At 34.0% G+C, this 25263-nt stretch overlaps 1 protein-coding gene across 2 annotated transcripts in view; it reads left to right on the forward strand.

The window, feature by feature from the left end:
- Nucleotides 1-148: 148 nt before the first annotated feature.
- Nucleotides 149-25263, forward strand: part of AKT3 (AKT serine/threonine kinase 3) — a 412039-nt gene continuing 386924 nt past the window's right edge. The window contains exon 1 of one of the 2 annotated variants that reach the window (XM_074222894.1): nt 149-235. The gene's annotated coding sequence lies outside the window, so the exon portion shown is untranslated. Of the gene's footprint in view, nt 236-14075; nt 15601-25263 lie in introns of those variants that run through there. The other variant, XM_074222895.1, reaches the window with a different exon arrangement.

Here is a 25263-nt window from a genome sequence, read left to right on the forward strand (position 1 = left end):
GCCGCCGCCGCCGCCGCCGCCCGCTCCAGCTCCGCGGCCGGGCCGGGCGCCCTCCCCCCGGCCGCACCGGGCACCAGGGGGGCGACAGGCGCTGCGGGGTGGGGGGCGGACAGGAGGGGAGGAGGAGGAGGGAGGGGGGCCCCCGAGTCACCCCCTCTCCTCCCCCCGCCCCCCGGCTCCATCCTCCGCCGCCGCCGCCGGAGCAGCCGCGGTGCCGCCGCCGCCGCCTTTGCAGGTAACAGGCTCCCCTCCCCCAGCCCCCTGCCCCCTTCCCTCCCCTCGGGCGGGGCGCGGCGGGGGGCGCCTGGGCGGGCGGGCGGGGGATGGGCGGGGGCGCCCCCTCCCCCCCGGAAGCGGGAGGAGGCGGGAGGCCCGCGGGAATGAAGGGGCGGGGGGGGGGGGGCTCCGGCCTAGCGGCCCCGCGGCGGCCTCCCGCCTCCCGCCTCTGCGCCACGCGCCCCCCGCCGCGGCGGCCCCGGCAGGGCAGGTTACATAACGCCCCGCGCCTCCGGGGGCCGCCCGGGAGGCGCAGCCGCGTGCGGGAGATGCCGCCTCCGATGCCGCCGCCGCCGGGCACGGCCGGGCCGCGAGTAAACAAACCGCCCTCCCCTCCCCCTGCGCGCCTCGGCACCGGCCATGATGCCGGCCGGGGGCTCGCCGGGGGCGTCCCGGTCTGGGGCTTCCCCAAAGCCCCCTCCCCGCCGCGGGGCCCGAGCCCTGCTGAAAGTCAAGTGCAGGAGTCCAGCGGCCACAGCCCGACCCCCGGGGCCGCAGCCCTCGCGGGAGACCAGAGGGGCTCCGAATGGCACCAGTGGCCCCACTGGGAACGCGACTCGGAGGCGGCAGCCGAGGAGCCCCCGAGGACAGTGCAGGGTCTCGGGTTCACCAGTTGGTTCAGAGGGGAGACTTCATCCTCACTTAGAACTCATTTGTATTTTTCACCAGAAAAAGTATGTTCTGAACTCTGACAACCATATTTTTGTCCTGAACCTACTTAGAATTATGCATTAATACTCATTTGTTTTTCTATTCCAAGTAACATTACTCCAGCAGATTTTTCATCCTGTGAGGTTTTTAACTGTTTGCTTAAGAAAGGATTGAATAAGCTAGAGTAGAATAAAGTAGAAAAGTGCCTAAAAGCTTGATATACTCATTAAAGATGCTGTAGGAAGTGTCAGGATGAGTTATCAAGTGCTTGAGTCTCCCTCCTGAACATCAACTGATAAAAGTTTCAAATAACTATAATTGGAGTTAGTGAACCATGAAAACAAACAACTACAAGTATAGCACAGATTACTACTGTATTTCTCTTGTAGTGACTTGGCAAAGTAATTGACACTATTATTTTCACTAGAAATTTCCATTTACACATCCATTATCTTGACTTTGAAAGTTAACTGAGCAGATCCTGAGTGGACAGTATTCTTAAATTGGATTCATCTTCCAGTTATAATGATTGCATTGTGTGACTGAGGTAAACATTGGGATTTAAGTGAATTTTAAAACTTATAGTCTTTACTTTGTGTGTTCGGTGCATGTTTTCTTTAAATCAAAAAATAAGTGTTTTAAGATGAGTAAAAACTAACTCTTCAGAAATGACTCTTACGGTTTTGTGACTTTTTTTTATGTTCCTCCTCTTAGTTTTTCTGCAATGATTACTTCAGCCCTTTTAAAAACTCAAGTTTTTGACGTAAAAACTAAATTTTGCCACTGGTCTTAGATATGTATATATATCCAACCGCTCGCTCAGGTTTCTTTTCTGATTTTTTTTGTTTATAAAAACTTAGTGAGAATGTTATTATTTTTTATCAAGGTTTTAATCAGGATTTTTAATGTTTGTATTTTATTTAAATGAGCATTATCACTTGAAATCCATTTAAAATCAAATCTGCAAATGTGAATATTAATGTTAATTAAGTTCATTATTAAAAAAATTTTTGCATCTGATACACTGGCATTTTATCATTTGTTTGCCCAGGAACTCAGTAAATAAGTTTTGAATGTTTAATTGAAGGTTCCAGCTTTAATTACTTTACTATAGCTTCTTATTGCATGTACCACTTTTAAAAGAGGAACATAGCCTTTAGACTTCCATAGAGGAAAGTTTGAAGCCCTTCATTCTTTAAGTTTTCCACACATGGGAAGAGGTAGTTTCTTTTTCTCCAGTTTTCTGTCTTCAATTTTAGTTGTGCTTGCTTCTGGTAAGGATGAGAACATCACTGTTAAAAGTTTTACTATTTTTCTAATTAGCACAATTGATGTATTTCTAACATTAAACATAAAGTATTATAGGCCAAAATATTTAACTACTAATTGATAAGATACAAGGGCCAAAATATTCCTTTTGATTAGTTTGAATCACTATCTTTATGGTGTTTTAAGTTTTAGTAAATTGGTGTGCAGTTGGAATCCAAAACTTATTTCTATAAAGACTTTTTGCATCTGAATATTTAATTTAAAAGTGATGTTTTGACAGTGTACAGTGGAGAATATGCATCAAGATTATGAATAACTATTTTGTAGAGGAATAGAGTTATGGTTACAAGGTGTTGATAGTATGGATGTATTTCATATTCATGAAGGAAACCAGATCCTATTTATGTTAATTTAGACATACTGATAAGCCCTAAATTATGGAAATATGGATTTGGTCTGGTGGTCTCAGATCTATAAAATTTTAACTTTTAAGGTAATGTGATATTTCAATTACAAGTACAGTTTCTTAACTTGTTTACTCTTACTTTAATAGACTTTTTAGTAAAGATGACAAGTGTTGTATTATAGAATAATACTTCTTATGGAAGCAAATAAACAAAAATGAGTCAGTGGTTTTATTGAATAATCCATTATAATTTCTTTTTCTTACAAGTGTTTTAAATATCAAATTAAATTCCTTCAGTGGTTCTTGGATCTTTATTCCTATTATTAATTTCACTTGATAAAGAACACTAAGTTTCCAATAAGTCTACTTCAGATTTTTTTTCATAGTCTAAAAGAATGAAGCAGTGGATTTTTTTTTAAGTATTCCCAATTCACTTCTGTTTGATGATTATTGCTGATAGCCCTATCTTCAAATGGGACAATTACATTACCCTATAGAGGGAGGGAAAAAAATAGTAATATGTGCACTGGAAAGGTTTACTATCTGGAAAAAGAAGAAATTCCTTGAGGGGAATTTAAAATAAAAACAAGAACTAGTCAGAAATGCTTTTAAAATTTTAGGGGTAAGAATGGCAGCATAATAGCATTTTCTTAAACTCAACATTTAACTAAGTGGACTTATAATCTGATTTTATTATTGAATCTTTAATCTTTTTCCATGTTTGTCACCCAAATTAGGTTCTCAGTTCCTTTAGGGCAGACACTGCTTTTTTTTCTTTCTTTCTTTTAAACTGCTTTGAAATCCTCCTGGCTTTTATGCCTAACATAGTGCTACATATTTGGACATTCAGAATACTAAAATTATTCAGTTGGAATAAACCTTATATATTTTCAATTCCATACCCATTAGGAAGTTAGATGACTTGTTCATGGTCACAGAATAGTTGATAACAGAGATGGGACTAATCTTCAGAAGTCCCAATACAGTGCCTTTTTTCAGTGTTATTTAGACACCCCCCCCCAAAAAAAAGATAATGCATTCAATTTCGGTGACAGGAAATTGGTCAGTTTAATAATTTGTTTGACACATGAGAAGATCACTGATTAGTCTAATTTTAACTTTTGAATTAATTGTTTTCAGAGTATAGACAGTCATCTGTTTTGTCTCAGGATGGAAAGAAAGTGAGAGATTTAGTAGTATTTTTCTAGTTATAAGTGAAATGTTATGAGATTGTACAATATGAGGTTGTCATTTTCAAACTGGTTTGTGTTATCAGTTGTCATCACAGTGAAATGTAACCTTTAGAAAATTTGTTGGATCAGCTAATGTCCATCAGCTTTGGTTGGTGGCTTATTTAGGGGAGCTAGATAATCTTGAAAATGCAATAAGAGAGACAGAAAGCATGATAAAGTTGCTTTCTTATTTCATTAAAATGATTAAAGCATTGAAAGTCAACCAAAAATTGAAAAGAGAACGAAGGAAAAATGCTTTGTAATGACAGATATGTCTTCATATAAAACAAGACTTTTTTTTTTTCAAAATGCTTTTGGGAAATGAACTGTATATGTGACTGACAAGGTAACTTTTCCTTTCCAAACATTTAACCTGCCCATAGATATTTTATTTTGTTATATAGCCTGAAAAATTTAAGTTTTTAAAAAATTGGAATCATTTTCATTATATTCTAGAGATTAAAAAAAGGATGAACCAAATATTTTTCACAGTTGTTTTCTATACTTGATATGGTTTTTATGTGGTTTAAAAAAAACTTTAAAAGATATTTTTGTTTAAAACAAGTTTAAGGGAAAAGACAGAACAAGTTAACCAAGGCTGCCTTCTCAACTCTTTTCTTAAAAGTTCTTTTTTAATTAACTTTTTTCTTTCTTCCCCAGCTCTATGTAAAAGCAATTTTTAGTATTTGTTTTGAAATCTTTGAGTTTCAAATTGTCTTTTCCTCCCTCCTCACCCCAGCCTTTAAGTTTTTATCTAGTGTTACTTTTAAATTCTAGAGATTATTTTTCTCATCTATAACTTTAATATGAGTGAACACACCAGCATTAGATTATGACAGTTCTTGATAGTCATTTTTTTTATTTTGCATAACACCAAAATAACTATAATAGTTGTTAAATAGTTTGTAGCTTAAGAGCTGAGGAATTAAGGCACAAGCAGAGGACTTATGTATTTTTTTATTTTAGCAAACTTTGTAGACTCAGTATTTATATTTGATATATTAAAAATATTGGCTTTCTTTGGATTGTTGAGAACCTAGTAGTCATGTGTGGAAAAGAAAATTTCATCACTGTTTGATGATTGTTTCTGAGAATCAGAATTCATTGATTGATTATCTGCTAACTTACTGTGAATCTTGGAATGTGATACTATACTTGACTGAGTAGTGGTTTACTTATTTGCAAAATGAGAAATGAACTGTTTAACTGCTACTACCTATTTCACAAGATTATTGTGATTTTCTGGGGAAAGAGCACTGAATTTGGAACCAAAAAAACCTAAGTTCAAATCCTGCCTTTCTTGCCTTGGGCAAGGTTCTGTACTTCTCTTAATTTCCTTAACTGTAAAATTAGGGAGTAGTTTTTTTGATACATCTAAAGACTTTTCCAAGAACCAAGATGTAATGTACTATGTAAATTATGGATTAGAATTTTTTTTAATCCCCCAAGCTAAACTTTTGAGGAAGAGAAAATACAGTAAGATTCTTTATTTTTGACAAGGCAATGGAGTTTTGACTGGCCTGACTTGCCTAAGGTCATATAGCTAGATAAGTATTGCCTGTCTGAATCTGAATTTGAACTCGGATCCTCCTGACTCCAGGGCAGGTGCTCTATCTACTGTGGTACCTTACGCTGCCCTGTGGAGCAAGACACTTTAAGAAAATATGGCATTTATTTCTAGAATTAAGTGCCTCTGGTGCTTTGATAATTGAGCTGTGTTTTAGTTTAATTTGACAATAAAAAAAAAACTCATTTCTTTGGGTTACTAAAGACTAAGACTAGTTTGAAGTATAGAATGGTTTTTAAAGATAGGCTAGGATTCAATACATAGTAGGATAGTAATTTGGGGATCAGAAGGACCTAGATTTGAATCCTGGTTACTTATTTTCTTTAGGCCTCAGTTTTCTCATCTTGACAATGAGAGTAGAGATAGATAGTTTCTAAGATACCTAAATCTTATTGTCCTTTACTGGGATTTAGATGAAATCCTTTTCATCACTTCATTTGAATATACAAGTCACTTATCAATTGCTGAGGAAAGTGGTAGGCACTGGAAAAAAAAGATGAAAGGAAAGAAAAAGAATGAAAAAGCGAAGAGAAAAATGAAACAAAACAAAGAAATGAATAAGAAAAGAGAAAAAAAGCAGCCTCCTATCTCTAGGACTTTTCCTTCTACTTGGAAGAAAATAGGTACAAAACAAATATAAATAAATATTAGAGGAATGAAAAGAGCACTAACATTTTGGGAAATCCTGTAGAAGGGGACACTTTGAGGCAGTTTGAAGTCTAGGAATTCCAAGAGGTAGAAGTGAGAAAGGGAGAAGACAATAGGTAAAGCAAGTTAAGAGGTGAAATATTTACAGAAAACAACAAGCTACTTCGGCTATGATTTATTTGTGAAGGAATGTAATGTGAAAGTCTGAAAAGATAGCTTGGAGTCTTCCTGAAAGAAGAGCGCCTTGCCATGGCATTTCCACTTGCACTGGACCCTAGAGAACTTGACTTTAAATACTGTGTGATCCTGGACAAGTCACGTAACCTGTCTGGGCTTTAGTTTCTTAGTCTCCAGTCATTCCTAGATGTAAGTCTATCTAGTTCTATGACATTAAAGGTCAAACAAGGGATCAGACAGCAAGCATTTAGTACCAGGTACTAATAAGTGATGAGGGTACAAAGGAAGACAAAAAGTAGTTTCTGCCTCAAGGAACTCACTCCAGCTTGAGAGAGTCAACATGTCAAACAAACTATGTACTAACAAGATTTATACAGAATAAACTGGAGATAAACAACAGAGGGAAGGCCTCAGCATTAAAGGGGAATAGAAAAAACTGTATTCTAGAGGATAGGATTTTACCTGAGACTTAAAGGAATTCAGGAAAGCAGAAATTAAGAGAAAGAACATTCCAGGCATGGGAGACAGCCAAAGAAAATACATAGAGCTGAGACTTGGAGGGTCTTATTGAAGAGCATGGGGGAATTGGGGAAGGAAGTAAGGTGTAAGGAAACTGGAAGCTCAAGAAGAGGCCAGGTTATGAAGGGCTTTAAATAACAAAGGAGGATCAGAATAAACTATTAAGAGGATTACAGTAAAATGATGGGAAATAAACAATTAACTCCTTATCTTCTGGGAGGAATAGCCTGGAGACCAGTATCACTAGCTCAGTTCCTTGAGATAAAATGTAAGAAGACTGAGAGAGTAGTTCAGGGCCAGGTTATAAAGGTCTGTGAATTCCACCAGAGTTTATTGAGTTAGTGGGGTAGCATGGTTGCATATGTTTTAGGATGAGTTTGATAAATAAATGGAGGATGATGGGAAGAGACTTGATAAATGGTGTTTGTTTTTGTGTTTGGGAACTATTAACTACTGAAGCCTCTTGAATTTTGGAGTATTAAAGTAACATCTGTAGGAACCTATGGCAGGGTAGTTTGTCAAGGGCAGAGACTGAAGGCAGGAAGGCTAATTAGGAGGTTATGGTAAATAGTTAAGGCAAGAAGTGATAAGAAATATGGAAGTTAAATGACTAAATTTGGCATCTGAGAGGATTTATGGGGTGAAAGAGAATCAAAGATGACTCCAAGTTGTGAACTTGGGTAACAAGAAGAATAGTAATATCTTGCTCCTAACCTGTTTTCTCCTCTTGGGATGGTCCCTCACTATCTAAACTCTTTTGGTCAGAGCCAACTGTTCTTAAAGAAAGTCAAAAAACATTTTTATTTTATTCACAAAAATTGATGTTGCATAACATTACTGGGACTTTGCTACTGTTTGACAATCCCATTTAATCTTATTGACTCCCTTTTCTCATTTCCTAAGTCTTTTCCAAACTTTCCTTAAACACCCAAATCATATCCTTGCTGAAATTATAGTAGATCATTTAGACTTGGAATGGCTATATGGTGTGTGGGAAAAGCTTAGAATGTGAAGACCTGGAATCATTTTCTGATATTTATTTGCTGCTTCAGTTAATAACATCTAAACTTTAGTTTCTTTATCTGTAAAATGGAGTTTTTCCTTAATTCTAATAACTTCTTGACTTGTCCTTCATAATCTGTCTTGACTACAGTCATATCCATGCCTGAGAAGTGTAAAATTGTAGCAGCATTCTTTCCAAAAAGATATCTCGTTTTACCTTTTCAAGCTGCAGGGTCAAGAAAAAATTGTCTTTTTCCCCTTGTGCGTTGGAAGAAATAATATGATTTCTAAATAGCTGGGCTTCTTGAGAGAGACTGTTTCTTTAATAGGTAATTACAATTGGATTTTTTCTGTTATCTAGTTTAAATTTTGTCAATTCTCTGGTACTTCACGATCTGATTTTTTTTTAAGGGACATAGCCAAAAAGTGTTAGAGAGTCATTGTGTATGTAAAATACCTTGCAAATTATTAAGAATCATATAAGGATAATTGTTACTATTATAATAGCTTCTATCACATGAAGGCTTTGAATTGTGTACTCATTGAGCATACTTCTTTCATTTCTCAAAACTTCTCTATGTCATTATTTAATCTCCCCTCTTTCTCTGGTCATAAGTGTTATCCCTATATTTGTGACAATTTCTTGACACTAATGTAAAGAAATATTAAATGTTGTTAGAATCAAATTAATTCCCAGAGAAAAGAAGAAGATATATTCTTATATTCCTTCTAATAGAGAGGAGAGGAACTGTGTATAATGCATAATTCATGGTTTCATTTTGCTTTTATATTTTTTCTCTAGAGGGATGATTCAAAGGATTTATGCCTAATACACGCACACACACACGCACACGCACACACAATGTAGAAATTAAACGTGTGACCTTGAGTTAGTGATTTAACCTCTCAACATTTTAAGTATTCTCAGCACTACAGCTAACTCTCCAATACTAACTGGCAGAGCTGGTGCCAGCCTTCACTGGTAGATTGACTTTCCTCATGGAAAAGTGTTCATGAGTCAGTTATATTAGAGGATCAATCCCCAAAAAGTTATTAATTGGGGGAGATAGGGAGGAACCACCTATACTTAATATTTTTACTCTCTTACTATCCAGGTTTTTTTTTTTTAATTAACCAAAATCTGCTTCCTTCAATCCACTTTCCATTGAAAAAGAAAGACAAAAACTTTGGAACAAATATGCATAGTCAAGCAAAATATTCATTGACCTTGCCAAAAATCTGTGTCTTGCTTTTTTCACCTTGAGTATATTACCTCTCCATCTAGAGGTGGATAAATGGCATGTTGTGCCCATAAGTCTTCTGTAATTGTTACTCATTAAGTTGATTGGAATTCTAAGTTTTTCTAAGTTTGTAACTGTCTTTCTTTTTTGTTGTATTTGTAGCCCTGGCTCTTAGTAAATGCTTAATAAGTGTGTTTTTCTTCATTTATAATAGTGTTATTGTAGAAATTGTTCTGGTTTTGTTCACTATTGTGACAGTTAATAGTAGACAGTTAATATTCCAACATGTCTCCAAAATCTTACCCTTCTTCATTTGCTCCAACTCCATAGTGTTCCATCACACACACACACACACACACACACACACACATCACATTTCATTCAGCCACTCCCCAATTGGTAAGCACTCTGTTTGTACTTCTTTGCCACCACAGAGCTATTATAAAATTTTTTTTGTGCATATGGGTCCTTTTTTGTTTTTTAAATTCCCTTGGCAGTTGTATACACACACACACACACACACACACCCCTAACAATGGTATTGCTAGATCAAAGAGCATATATGTTCTACACATAATTCTAAATTACTTTCCAGAATGTTGGACTAAGATAAAATTCCACCAGCTGAGCATTCTATACCTGTTTTCTCATTGCCTCTCCAGCATTGTTCATTTCTGTTTTTTTGTTAACTTTGTCAAACTGCTGGATGTAATGTTGAATCTCTGAGTTGTTTTAATTTGCACTTCTCAAATTATTAGTTGTTTAGAGTATTTTGTCATATGGCAGCAGATAAATTAGATTTCTGGTTCTGAAAATTCATATTCTTTGACTACTTTTCAACTGAGGAATGACTCTTATTCTTATATATTTGAGTCACTTCCTTATATATCTTAGAAATGAGAGCTCTACTAAAAAAAAAACCTGTAGCAAATATTTTTCCATGTCATTCATCCACTTTTTTAGCTCCATTAGTTTTGTTTCTATAAAATCTTTTTAGGCTTATGTAATTAAAATGACACCTTTTGTTTTTGTTGACCTGTCATAAACTCTTCCTTGTTCATCGCTCTGAAGGGTAATTTCTTCCTTGCTTCTGTGATTTCTTTATGATGTCACCCTTTATATCAAAGTCATGTACTTATTTGGAGCTTATCTTGGTTTTTGGTGTGAGATATTGGTCTACACCTAACTTCTGCCAGCTGGCTTTCCAATTTTTCCAGATTTGGGTTTATCTGGCACAGTTAGATGACATAGTAGATAGAGCATAGGGCCCACAGTCAAGAAGACCTGAGGATATAGCTCTGTCCTCACATACTTGACTTTGGGCAAGTCACTTATCCACTGTTTGCCTCTTTTTCCTCAATTGTGAAATGGGGATAACAATAGCATCTACCTCCCAGGGTTGTTGTAAGGATCAAATGAGATAATAGTAAAGTGTTTATTAGCACAGTCCCTGGCACATACATAGTAAACACTATATAAATGTTAGTTATTATTTTCAAACTCGAGTACTGTGCTTATTTGCTTTCACATGTTTTGCATCTAGTCTGTACAACTGATTGACCTCTTTAACCCGGTACCAAATCATTCGACGATTACTCCTTTGAAGTAATTTGAGTTTATACTCTTAGTCCTTCTTCTCCTCAATACTTTTGCATTGTTTCCCCTGAGATTCTTGATCTTTTGCTCTTCCTGATTAATTTTGTTATTTTTGTAACTCTATAAGGCAATTATCAGATAATTTGATTTGCTTGACATTGAATAAATTAATTTAGGTAGTACTTACCTTATTATTAGCATGACCTATCCACGAGCAATTTATTTTCTATAGTATTTGTATAAAGAGTGTTTTGTGGTTGTATCCATCTAATTCTTATGTATTTCTTAGAAAGTAAACTCCAAAATATTTTGTAGATTCTGTAATTTGTTTAAATGAATTTTTTTTTCTTTTCCTGCTAGGTTTTATTGGTAATATGTGGGTGATTTCTGTGGATTTATTTTTTTATCATTCAACCTTGCTGAAGTTATTTCATTTTATATTTTAGTTGATTCTCAGGTTTTCTCTAAATGAAGCATCATCTTATCTGCAAAAAAATTTATTCTCTTTAGTTACTCCCTCAACTTCTTTTTCTTGTCTTATTACTATAGTTCGCATTTCTAACATTCTATAAAAAAAGTGTTGATGATATTGGGCATTCCTAGTCTTACCCCTGATCCTATTGGAAAGACCTCTAATTTATTCCCATTTTATATATAATACTAGCTCCTGATTTTAGATAAAAATATTAAATAAAACTTTATTCTAGTATATTAAAGTAACTTTTAAGCTTTTTTCTGCATTTATTGATCTAATGATTATAATTTTGGTTGGTTTTGTTTATAATGGTGAATTTTGTTTATGGTTTTCTTAATAATGAACCAGTTGTACGTTCCTTTTATCAATAACAAGCTGGTTAAATTGCGTCTTTGTGATATATATGTTGTAATGGTTTCTTTACTAATATTGTACTTAAAATTTTTCCTCAGTATTCATTAGGGATATTGGTCTTTTTCTGTTTTGATAATTATTGGTTTTAGTATCAACACCATATTTGAGTTGTGGACTCACTATGGTAGGACACCACCCCTTCCCGCCCCGCCCCCATTTTTCCAAACAGTTTATATATACATTGTTAACTGATTTTTTTAAATGTTTGATTTGTAAATCTATTTGAATCTAAGATTTTTGTCTTTGGTACCTCATTTATGACCTTTTCAGGTTATTTTCCTAGATTGACTTACTTTAATTCTCTATTTGTTACTCTATTAATCTTGATTTTTCATGTTTGGGGGAAAGTTCATCCATTTCATTTAGATTTTCTTCAGTTTATTGTACGTAATTTAGCAGCATAGCTTCTTTTTTGTTTTATTTCTTCATTTGTAGGGGCAGCTAACTGACACTTAATCCTGATTTCCTCTCAGTCATTTTTGACCATATCTTGGTATATGTTGTGAGATGTTGGTCTAATACATACACACACACACACACACACACACACACACACACACACACACCTGTTTTCTGCCATACTGTTTTCTAGTATTCTCAGAAGTCTGTGTCAAATAATGAAGTTTTGTTCCAGTAACTTGGGTCTTGGGTTCATTATATACTACAATACTATGATCATTTATAATTTGTACCTAATCTATTCCACTCATCCACCAATCTATTTCTTAGTCAGTATCACATTATTTTAGTAGTTACTGCTTTATAGTATTGTTTGAGATCAGGTATGGCTAGATCATCTTCTTTCACACCCTTTTTTATTGATTCCTTTGATATTTTTGAACTTCTTTCAGATGAATTTTGTTATTATTTTTAGCTGTGTGAAATGATTTTTGATAGTTTGATTGGTATAGCACCAAATAAATAGATTTAGATAAAATTTTCATTTTTATTAATTGGCTCAGTCTACCCATGAGTGATTCATATTTTTCCCACTTGTTTAGAGCCTACTTTATTTGTATGAAAAATATTTTATAGTTATGTTTGTATAGTTTCTGGGTTTGTCCTGGGAAGTAGATTCTCAAGTATTTTATGTTTCTACAGTTACTTTAAATAGAATTTCTCTTTTCTGTCTCTTGTGGCTGGACTTTGTTGGTAATATATAGAAATGTTGATGATTTATGTGTTTTTATTTTAAATCCTGCAACTTTGCTCTAATTATTAGTAATTTCAAGTAGTTTTTACTTGATTCTCTAGGATTTTTTAAGTATAATAATGTAAAGAGTTTTGTTTCCTCATTTATTATTCTGATTATTTTAATTTCTTTTTCTTATTGCTGTGGCTAACATTTCTAGAAAAATTTTAAATAATAGAGACTATAATGGGAGTTCTATATCCCATTACATATGATATTAAAGCTCCATTTATTCCTGTACTCTCTAGTATTTTTAGTGGGAATGAGTACTATAAATTTTTTGTCAAAGAGTTTTCCTGCACCTGTTGAGATACTCTTATAATTTCTGTTGGTTTCGTTTTTGGTGTGGTCATTTATGTATGTAATTTTTCTCATATTGAACCAGTCCTCTTTTCCTGATATGAATCCTGCCTGGTTATAGTGTACAGTGCTTGTGATATATTTCTGTAGTAGATATATTTCTCTTTACTGACATTTAAAATTTTTACATTAGTATTCTTTAGGGAAATTGGTCTATAATTTTCTTTCTCTGTTTTGACTATTACTGGTTTAGATATCAGCATTGTATTTATGTTTTAAAAGAAATTTTATAGGGTTCTTTTTTTGACTGTTTTCCCAAATAGTTGATATAGTATTGGAATTTATTGTTATTAAGTGTTTGGTAAAACTTCTGCATCCTTTTGGACCTAGGGATTTTTTCTTGGGAAGTTCATTGATGGATTCCATTTTTTTTCTAAGATTATATTTCTCTTCTGTTAAAATGGGTAATTTATTTTTTTTGTAGATATTTATTCATTTCATTTATATTGTCAAATTTGTTGGTGTATAATTTGCAAAATCTCTCCTAACAAATTGTCTTAATTTCCTCTTCATTGGTTGGTGAATTTACCTTTTTCCTTTTTGATACTAGTAATTTGGTTTTCTTCTTTATTTTAATCAAATTAACCAATGACCTATACATTTTATTGGTCTTTTTTCCCCATAAAATCTGCTTCTAGTTTTATTTATAAGTTCAATAGTTTTTCTTACTTTCAGTGTTATTAATCTCTCCTTTGATATCCAGGATGTCCAATTTGATGCTTAATTGAGGATTTTACATTTTGTTTTCTAGTTTTTTGTTTAAATTTGCAATCCCAATTTATTCTGTTTTTTTCTCTATTTTATTAATTGAGGCATTTAGAAATATAAATTTTCCCATAAGTACCCCTTTGGTTGCATCCCACAAATTTTAATATGTTGTCTCATTATTGTCATTTTCTTTAATGAAATTATCAATTGTTTCTATTGTTTGACCCACTTTTAAAAATTAAGTTTTAATCTTGTTCTGTTGTTCATTATTGAATATAATTTTTATTGCCTTTTTATCTGAAAAGGATGCATTTACTATTTGTTTTTTCTGCATTTGATTGTGAGGTTTTTATATCCTACTATATGATCAATTTTTGTGTAGGTATCTTTGTGCGACTGAGGTAAATGTTCCTTTCTATTCCTATTCAGTTTTCTCCATTGAGTTATTATATTGAACTATTCCGAAATTTTATTTGCCTCCTTAACTTCTTATTTATTTTTTGCTTAGACAAATCTAATTCTGAGAGGGGGAGATTGAAGTCCCCCTTTAGTACAGTTTATCTTTTCCTGCTGTTACTTATTGAACTTTTCCTTCCAAAATATAGATGCTAAATCATTTGATACATAGATGCTTAGATTTGATATGACTTCATTGTCTATGGTAACTTAAAGCAAGATAGTTTTCTTCCTTGTCTCTTTTAATTATATCTATTTTTGCTTTGATTGCTACCCTGGCTTTCTTTGCTTCAGCTGAAGCAGTCATTTCTGCTTCAGTCTGTGTATGTTTTCTTTTACTCTGTGTGTATCTCAGTTTCATGTGTGTTTCTTGTAAAGAGTTTATTGCTGGATTCTTGTTTTTAATTCACTTAGCTATCTACTCTGATTTTATGGGTGAATTCATCCCATTCATACTCATAGTTATGATAATTAACTACCCCCCTTTGTGCTTTTTCTTTTGGTTCTGCCTCCTTATTCCCCATCATTTCCTCCTCACAAGAGTTTTACTTTGGATCACCACTTCCCTCAATCCACACTCTCTTTTATCAGTATTCCCCTTTCTCTTCTATTATTCCTGTTCTCTTTTATTTTCTTATAGAGTAAGAAAGATTTTTATATTCAATAGAATGTTCTTTGATATACTTTTTTTTAAATGTTTTTGCAAGGCAAATGGGGTTAGATGGCTTGCCCAAGGCCACACAGGTAATTATTAAGTGTCTGAGGCCAGATTTGAACTTAGGTACTCCTTACTCCAAGGGCCGGTGCTCTATCCACTCCACCACCTAGCTGCCCCCCCCATATAGTTTTTTTTTTTTAGGTTTTTTTGCAAGGCAAATGGGTTTAAGTGGCTTGCCCAAGGCCACCCAGCTAGGTAATTATTAAGTGTATGAGACTGGATTTGAACCTAGATACTCCTGATGCCAGGGCCAGGCCAGTGCTTCTCCACTGCGCCGCCTAGCTGCCCCTAAAGTTATATTTGTGTTGTTTCCTTTTTTTTTTAATTTTAATTTATTTTTTGCAAGGTAATAGGGTTAAGTGGCTTGCCCAAAGCCACACAGCTAAGGTAATTATTAAGTGTCTGAGGCTGGATTTGAACTCAGGTACTCTTGATTCCGGGACTGATGCTCTATCCAGTGTACCACCTAGCTGCCCCTCCCTGATATAGTTTTCATGAGAATAAGGAGTATGCTTTATTTGTCACCCCTGTATCTTTCCCTCTATCATAATATTTTTTCTTGCCTCTTTTTTTTCCAGGTCTTTTTTATGTGGGATAATTCCAGTTCTTAGTCAAAGCAATATATTTTTTGTACATATGGATTATTTTTATTTTGATCCTCTTGGGATACAGACCTTGAAGTGGTAATGATAGGTATGTACAGTTTTAGAGTCTTTTGGGCATAGTTTAATGATATTCTCCAGAATGATTATATCAGTTCACAACTCCACCAGCATTGCTTTAGCAGTTCGGTTTTCTCACATCTCTAACATTTGTTACTTCCCTTTTCTGCCTTAGCCAGACTGATAGGTCTGAAGTCATTCCTCAGATTTGTTTTAATTTGCATTTCTCTATAATCATTAGTGATCTAAAACATTTCATATGACTACAGATACCTTTGATTTCTTCTTTTGAAAACTGACTTGGATATCCTTTGATCATTTATCAGTTGGGGAATAATTTGTAATCTTATACATTTTATTTAGTTCTCCATATTAAAGAAACTTAATGTAAAAAAATTTTCCCCAGTTTTCTGCTTTTTTTCTAACCTTGCCTGCATTGATTTTGTTTGTACAACCCCTTTTAATTTAATGTAATCAAAATTATCCAATTTACATTCTGTAAAGCTCTTTAATTTTTGATGATGATAAATTCTTCCCTTATCATAAAACTGACAGGTAAATTTTGTGCTCTCCTAATTTGCTTGTGTTATCTCTTTTTATTTTTAAATCATGTCCTCATTTTGACCATATCATAGTATTCCTTGTAAAATTTTGGTCTCTACCTATTTCTGGCAAATTCTTTCCATTTTTTTTCCCCCAGCAGTTTCTGTCAAATAGTGCAGTTCTTTTTCCTAAAAGGTTTGCATTTTTATGCATTCTTAGCATTTGTAAACAACCAGATTATTGTGATCATTTATTTCTGTGTGTTGTGTACCTAATCTATCAATAGAACTAGATATACTGTTTATTAGTAGTTCTACTGTTCTACCTCTGTGTTTCTTAGCTAATATCAGATTATTTTAGTGATTTTGCTTTTGTTGGGAGTAGTCCGCTTTCCTTCACATTTTTTTTAAAATTGATACCTTTGGTATTCTTAATCTTTTGTTCCAGATGAATTTTATTATTATTTTTCTATATTTATAAAATACTTTATTAGTAGTTTGGTGTGGCAGTGCATAAATAATTTAATTTAGGTGAAATTGTCATTATTGTTATTTTGACTCCCCCTAACTACGAGCAGTTAATTTTTTCCACTTGTATAGATTTGATTTTGTATGAAAAATGTTTTGTAATTGTGTTCCTCTAGTTCCTTAGTATGTACTTTTTGGTGCACGTATATTTATTTAGCACTGATATTCATTATTTTTGGCACATTGTTTTTGAATTTTAGCTTTTTTATTCTTTGCCAATTATATGTAAAAATGTGTAACTTGCTCCTTTCAGTTTGGTTCAAAATTCTCTTCCACATTTCCTCCCCTCTACCATCATTGAGAAGGCAAGGAATTTAATAAAGGTTCATGTATTCATGCAAAAAAAATTCCATATTTATCATGTTGAAAAAGAAAATAGATGAAAACACCCCATAAAGTAAATATAAAATATATTTATATATAAATATAAAAAGAATTGTTCTTCTATCTGCATTCAGATTTCATCAGTTCTTTCTCTGGAAGTGGATAGCATTTTTCATCTAGGTCTTCAGAATTGTCTTGGATCCTTGTATTATTGGCAATATCTGAGACACTCAAAGTTGATTATTATACAGTATTGTTATTGTACAAAATCATGTACAGTTTTTTTTTGATTTCACTTCATTTTGCATCAGTTCATGTAAGTCTATCTAGGGTTTTTGGAAAACATCTTGTCTCATTTCTTATAGCCCAATAATATTTCTTCATGGTACCTTCTAGCAAGATTTCTTAACTCTTTTAATTGTATTCATTCTTACTTTTGATCTGAGATCATAATTGCTATCCCTGTTTTTTGAAAAATTTCAGCTGAAGCATAATATATTCTGCTTCAACCCTTTATTTTTTCTGTGTCTGTTTCACATGTTTAAATATATTCTGATTGTTTTTAATCCATACTCCCATCTGCTTTTGTTTTATGATTGAGTTCATCCCTTTCTTTTTATAATTATGATTACTGTGTATTTCCTTCCATTCTGCTTTACCCCTGTGTATCTTTTTTTTTCTACATTTACCCTTATTATGATTTGCTTCTGACTACAGCCTCCCTTAATCCTTCTTATTTTTATCAACCCCATCCTTTTATTCTCTCTCCCCTTATTTCCTTGGAGGATAAGATGAATGTGTCTGTTATTCTTTCTTTGAACCAGTTTTGATGAAAGTAAAGTTCAAGTAGTATTTGCCCTCACTTTCTTCCCTTATCCCACCCCCCCCCCCCACCCCCTTCCCTTTCAATGTAAAAAGCTTTTTCTTGCCTTTTTCTTTTAGGGTTTTTTTTTTTTTTTTTTTTTTTTTTTAGTTTTTAACAAGGCAATGGGGCTAAGTGGCTTGCCCAAGGCCATAAAGCTAGTAATTATTAAGTGTCTGAGGCTGGATTTGAACTCAGGTACTCCTGACTCCAGGGCCAGTGCTCTATCCACTGTGCCACCTAGCTGCCACTTTTCTTGCCTTTTTCATGTGAAATCATTTACCTCCATTCTACTCTCTTTACCCTCCTCCCAGTGCATCCCTCCCTCTTCCACTCCTCATAATTTTATTTTTTTGAACAGCTTCCCATCATAGCCATCTCGTATTCATTCTCCATTTATGCATGTTCCTTCTCACTGCCCTATTAAGGATAAAGTTTTTAGAAATCATGTTATCTTTCTATCCAGGAATGTAAATTGTTGAACTTTATTGAATTCCTTCTGATTCCTCTTTCATATTTACTTTAATATGCTTCTCTTGAGTCTTGTATTGGAAAGTAATTTTTTTTTATTAAACTATGATCTTTTCAAAAGGATTTCTTGAAAGTCCTATATTCCATTAAATTCCTCGAAGGAATATACTCAGTTTTGCCATTAAGTGATAATTGGTTGTAATTTGGTTGTAATTCAAGTTTCTTTGCCTTCTGGAAAGTCATATTCTAAGTCCTCTGATCCTTTAAGTAATACTTTAAATCTTTTTTATCCTGAATGTGTGACTCCTTGATAATTGAATTTATTTTTTCTGGTCGATTGCAATATTTTCTTATTGACTAGGGGTTTTGTAATTAACTGTAATATTCTTTGACAAGGTTTCATTTTGAGTTCTTCAGGAAGTGGATTTTTAAATTTTCTGTTTTACCTGCTTATCTAGGATATCAAAGCAGTTTTTCTTGATGATTTCTTGTAATATGGTATCTAGACTTTTTAAAAAAAATAATGACTTTCAGGTAGTTTACTTATTTTAAATTATCTTTTCTGGATCTATTTTCTAGAGCAATTTTTCCTAAGAAATATTTTACATTTTCTTTTAGTTTTTTCATTCTTTTGTTTTATTGCTTCTTGATGTCTCAAGGAATTATACACTTTGGCCAATTCTAATTTTAAGGACAAGAACCAATTTTAATGTAATTTTTTAAAGTGAGCTTTTGTTCTTCCTTTTTCCATTTGGCCAGTTGTACTTTTTAAGGAGTTCTTATCTTTAGTGGATTTTCAAACATCTTTTATCATTTGACCTTTTCTGTTTATTAAGATGTTGATTTCTTGATTATTGTTTGGTGTCTTCTTTTGGTGTTGTATCTCATTTCTTTTCCTAGTTTTTCCCCAACCTCACTTATTTAATTTTAGAAATTTTTTTTTGTGTTCTTCCGTGAATTCTTTTGGACGTGACACCAATTCACATTTTTAGATGTACTTTGCCTGTAGTGTTTTGATCCTATTCTCTTCTTCTGAATTTGTGTTTTGATCTTTCATTTACCATGGTAACTTTTTATGGTCAGGTTCTTTGTGCCTCTGTATGTGTGTGTGTGTGTGTGTATTTGTGTGTGTGTGTGTTGCTCATTTTCTAGCCCATTTCTTGTTATTTGTTTTTCTATTAAAGTTGAGATTTGCTCCTGAAGTGGATCAAGCTTAGAGTTTTTTGTCAGCTGCTGTTTTCAAAACTACTGGAATTTTTCATTTCTTCCGAGGGATATGATCTAATAAAAGTGTGTTTACTACTCTCTTGGCCTCATAAAATGGCCTTTATGTTGGTCTTTGAGTAACCCACAAACATCTTCTGCTCTGGAATTGTGACCAGGTTTCCCAGTTCTACTCCTTCTTGCTTTAAGACTAAATTCCAGAATTTTATGTACAATGCAGCAAAGTCATGTCCCCAGTGCCGGCAGATGGCACCCTGTAATTTCGTTCTGACCAGTTTTTCAACTCCCTTACTTTGTTGTCTTAGAGCTGCAGAATCTGCCCTTGTTGTGCTCCGAGAGCTCCAGAAGCCGTGTTTTGCTTATTCAATCATACCCAAGGTCTATTGCTGATCTGTCTGAGCGTGGCCTGCCCCAGATTGTGTTGTACTCTCACCACAATGAGACAGACCTTTTATGCTGGTTTTAATTTTTTTTTTAGTTGAAAAGATTGTTTTCCCTGTCCTTTTATTGATTTTGTTTCTCCATAATTTATTTTGAAGCATTATTTTAACATTATCTGGAGGGGAATATGGGAGAACTCAGATGAATCTTTTGCCTTTACACTGCCATCTACTCTCTGCCCCCACCCCGCCCTTTTCTCTCAGTCAAAAGAGAAATTTTTTCCTTTCTCACCTGACCTGTGTTAGTTATTGATTTTTATTTTCCTTTTTTTTTTGGAAATAATCATGGGTCACACAGCTTGTTAAATATATAAGACCAGATTTGAACTCAAATCCTCCTGACTCCAGGGCTGTAGTGCTCTATCCCCTGCACCAACTAGCTGCCCCTTTGTTTTTTTAGTTTTTAAAATTAATTTTAATTTCCATGGAGGTTTCCCTTATTTTCTAAATTATCCACTCTCTACTCTAGGTCCTAGTTTTCTGATGACCCCTGTAATTATCCAATGTCTGTCTGCCTATTCTCTTTATTCTTCATGGAATTAAAATTTCTAAGGTAGTCATTCTAGGCTCTCTAAGCAGTTTCTGTGAGTTCATTGAGCTTGCCCTGTGCATTCTCATTTTTCCCTTGTGCCTTAGTCATTGATGTATTTCCTGTACCATTGTTCCTCCTTTTTTCTTACAGAGATCTTTTGAAGCACAAAATGCTGCAACTGAGGCGCTGTCTGTTACAGCCCCATAAAGCTTCTGTAGCCTGGAATGCTGTCATGGATTTTACTATGGGTTATGGCCCCTGGAGCTCCATGGCGCTACAAAGAAGTTTGGGATATGGGATTGGGTTTTGTTGCAAGCTGATGTTTAAGTTCTTGGGTTGACTAGTGTAAACTTGCTACAATTGAAGAGGAAGGGAAAGGTTCAGTTCATGGTTTTTAAAAACAATTTGGATTCTGAGTATATCCTAAACTATGGAGACAGCTGAAGTTGCTTCATTTTTGCTCATAATTTCTTATTTGAAGAGATTTGGGAGATATAGGTGTCAAAGAAAATGTGTACTCTTCCATCTTATTGATCATTTGCCTTAGTATTTTTTTAATTAAAATGTTTAAAATTTAAAAAAAGAAAATAGTCCTAGTATATATTAAATCTAAAATTTTTACAGGTTTATTTGTATCATGTTAAGAAAGTTACAGAATTTGATAACTCTGGAAATTAACAACAGGTGGTAGCTCTTTTTAGTTTTATGGAATTTTAATTTGAAGGGTGTTTTTTGAAGCCCTTACCTGGGTCTGCAGTGATAATTACTAGAATTAACCAGGGAATATTTTGGTTTATGGGTTACTTTTCCCCATTCTTTGCAAACATTTCAGTGTTCTTATTTATTTTTTTAAGTCCTTAGAGTATTTTGATGTCAAATTGACATGTAGTGAATGTGCAAGCTTGGAGGTACTTATTAGTGCAATGTAGGACTGGAGAAGTTGGCCAGTTTTCATTACTAACAAGACACATCTGTTCTTGTTCTCTCTCTTGTTCGCTCCCTTCTGAAAAATTGACAGTTGGGTTCTTAGTTCTGTTTTAAATGTGATCTTAGGGGACAGCTAGTTGGCATGGAGCAGCTAAGTGGCACAATGGATAGAACACTGACCTTAGAGTCAGGAAGACCTGAATTCAAATGTGACCTTAATTACTTAGTTGTGTGACTTGGGCAAGTCAATTTGACCCCATTGCCTTGCAAAAAGCCAAAAAAAAATGGTGATCTTAGGTCATCTGAATTGATATTCTCTTGGAAAGTTGATTTTTGATGATTAAGACCTCTCTATAACATTGTCAACAAGTCAATAAATTAATTCATTTACCTGAATATTATGTAAATTTCAGGTGATGTTGCAGATTAAGTCCTGAGCATAGAGACAGGCAGACTTGAGTTCAAATTCTGATTTAGACACCTTATTAGCTATCAATTCAAGCCTCAGTTTCCTTGAATATAAAATGATGATATTAATACTTATCTGCCAGGGTGGTTGTGAGTATCAAATAACATAATTTTTGTAAAAGAAAGAACCTGATACATTGTACATATCATATAAATATTAGCTATTATTAGATTTGTGAATTGTCTCCCACTTTCATTTGCTTTTTTGTAGTTCATCTTATAAGTAGATATATAAATATACTTAATATAAACATATCACATATTTTATATTGCTTTCATTTGCATATTTACTTATCCTATCTCTACTACAAAGGACCATCACATGTAACAAAGAGTAAGAAAAAGAAGCAATTCATTATAACTAACCAGCATTTCAACTGAACCAAACATGATGTGCATTGTCCTATATTCAGGGTTCTCCATCTTCTCAAAAAAAGGAAAGTGCTACATGTTCTAAAGTCTTCTTTAGGACCAGACTTGGTCATTATGATTATACAATATTCACTTTAAAGAATAAAATTCTTTCCATCTCCCTTATTATAGTCATGGTGGTAATATATATTCATTTATTGGTTCTGCTTCATTCTATCAGTTTGTGTGTTTCAGTACTTCATATCATATCATTTTTAGGGATATTATATTGTTTCACAATTTGTTTAGTCGTTCTCTAATTGATGGGCATCTATTTTGCATCCAGTTCGTTTCTATTATGATTGCTTAGGTGGCAGAGGGATAGAGTCAAGAAGATCTGAGTTCACATTTAACCTCTGACACAAACTGTGATTCTGAGCAAGTCATTCATCCTCTGGTTTACATTCATTTCCTCATCTGCATGATGGGGATATAAACATAACACTTATCTCCCCAGGGTTGTTATGAAGATCAAATGAGACCATTGTTGAATAACTTATCACAGTGCCTGATACATAGTGGGTGCTATATAAATGTTAGCTGTTGTTGTTGTTGTTATATATCATTCTTCTAAATTGTTTTACAGAATGGTTGTACTAATTTACAGGCATACTGACAATGCATTCATTTGCCTTATCTCTGTACATACTCTCTAGCAATGACTATTCCTATGCTTTGTCTACTTTGTTCTTTTGCAGTATAAAATGTGAAATCTCAGAGCTGTTTTTATTCTTTATTTCTCATCGAAGTGGTTTGAGATTTTCTTTCCTGTGGTTGCTTCTTGTTTGAAATTTTTTTTTTGGAAATTCTTTGTTCATATACTTTGAATTTTGTTTTCTAAAAGTAAAAAGGTTGATCTTAGGTATTTCTGTTATCTGTATTTTGGATCAATCCCTTAAAAGATTTGAAATGAAGATTTTTTTTCCTCAGTCGGCTGCTTTCTTTCTTATTCCAGATGCAATAATTTTGTTTATATTAAAATTTTAGAAATATCATTTAAGCAAAACTATTTTTGCTTTTTGCAAAGGAGAAAAATCCTTTTGTTTAAGTATTCATAATCTCTCCATAATTGTGAAATGAATATCATAGGCTTTTTTTTCCCTATGGTTTTGGGGGGGGGTATGCACTCTACTACTCAAATCATGTATCCATTTTGAATTTATTGTGAAATACAAGATAAGATGTTGGTCTAAACCTAATTATCAGCCACATTGTTTTACAATTTTCCTAGTACTTCTTATGGACTTCTTTCCAAGGTGATTTATTATTGAGTTTGTGATTTCTGATTTCTTTCTGGCCTAGTTTGTTATGTTGATCTATTTTTGTAATTTTTTGATCAATATCAAATGATTTTGATGATTGCTACTTTATAATAAAGTTTGAAATCTGGAAATGCTATTCTTATTTCATCTTTATCTTTTTCATTATTTATATTGATAGTCTGGATTATATCCTATTCCCTCCTCCCCCCATGTTTAAATCTCTGTAAAATATAGTTTGGTATAACATTAAATCTATTAGTAAATTTTGGTAGTATTGTCACTTACATTGTGATGATTCAGCTTTCAACCTGGGATATTCTTATTTTGTTTTTCAGCTATTTAAGTTTTGTTTTCCTTGTTTCTCTGTTTATATTGTGAATTTTATTTTTTGCTTTGTCAGATGATGATTTCAGTTCTTACTTTTTTATATTTACCTAGTACATAGTAGATTACTTCTATCTCACCTATGTATCAATCAATGTATAGCTTTCCTTTTTAAAATGCTTTTATTATAAACTACAGATTATAGCTTTTTAAAAATTTCAGTCCTTTATTCTCCATTTTATTCAGATGTTTAATCTGTTATCACATTTAAAGAGTTCTACATCTATTTTCCTATTGTTTTGTTTTCCTTGAATTAAGATGTAGATCTTTTGTCAGTACTTTATCACTAGGATTAGTTTTTCTTAAATTCCTTTAATGCTACCCTATTCATTAAGATTTCTTTCTAGCACTCCTTTAATTCCTTCCTTTACCCCTTTCATTTGTTAATCCTTTTTTGAGTTTTGAAGTTTTAGTTAATGATTTTACATTTCCAAGTTATGCCATACTGGATTGCATCTTAAACTCCTGTATGTTGTCTTTCTCTTTAGATTGTAAGCTCCTTGAGAACAGCTACTGCCTTTTGCCTTTCTTTGTATTGTTATCTTAGCAGTGTCTAGCACATTGTAACCTCTTAATAAATGTTTATTGATTGATTTTTTTTCTTTCCTTTAGTTATCTAATTCTCCTTTTTTTTTTAGTTCAAAATGCCTTCTCTCTTCCTTTCCTACTTGTTTTATTAGCCTTTTTCTTTTTTCTAGTGATTTCTTTGCCTTATTTCCTTCAGTATTTTTCTTCTATTCTGAACTTATGTTCGTTGATTTCATGGTCTATATTTTTTTAGCCTTTTTTTTATTCATCATAATGTAATAGTTTCTGAAGTACCAAGTTTGAGCTCCTTCTAATAATGAATTTCCAAATTATTGTTTGCCCCCATACTTCTTTTTCCTATTGTACCTCATTCTCAGAAGTATCAATTTTGGGGGGAAATGAGAGAGTATTTCCTTTTGTCCTAAAATCTACAGGCTATTTATTCTGCTTGCTTTTTTCTTTTTCTTTGTCTTTCTTTTTGTTTTTTTGTTTTTTGCAAGGCAGTGGGGTTAAGTGACTTACCAAAGGTCACACAGCTAGGTAATTATTAAGTGTCTGAGGCTGGATCACTTGCCTTTTTCCACAGTCATCTTCCCCTTTCTCCCATTTCCCCTCCCTTCTTCCCATTTGCCAGGTAGTTCTTTTCTAAGTTTATGTCCTTCCACCATTCTGGGTGTCATTTGTCCCAGAAGCTTCATAGTTCCATTCTTCAATGTCAGGAGGTTTAACCATGGAGGCTTAATAATTTTTAGAGGAAGTGGTCTCTCACTTACTGCAGATTAGATCCATTG

This window comes from Macrotis lagotis, chromosome 2, assembly GCF_037893015.1.
Source record: "Macrotis lagotis isolate mMagLag1 chromosome 2, bilby.v1.9.chrom.fasta, whole genome shotgun sequence".
Classification (NCBI taxonomy): Eukaryota; Metazoa; Chordata; class Mammalia; order Peramelemorphia; family Peramelidae; genus Macrotis; species Macrotis lagotis.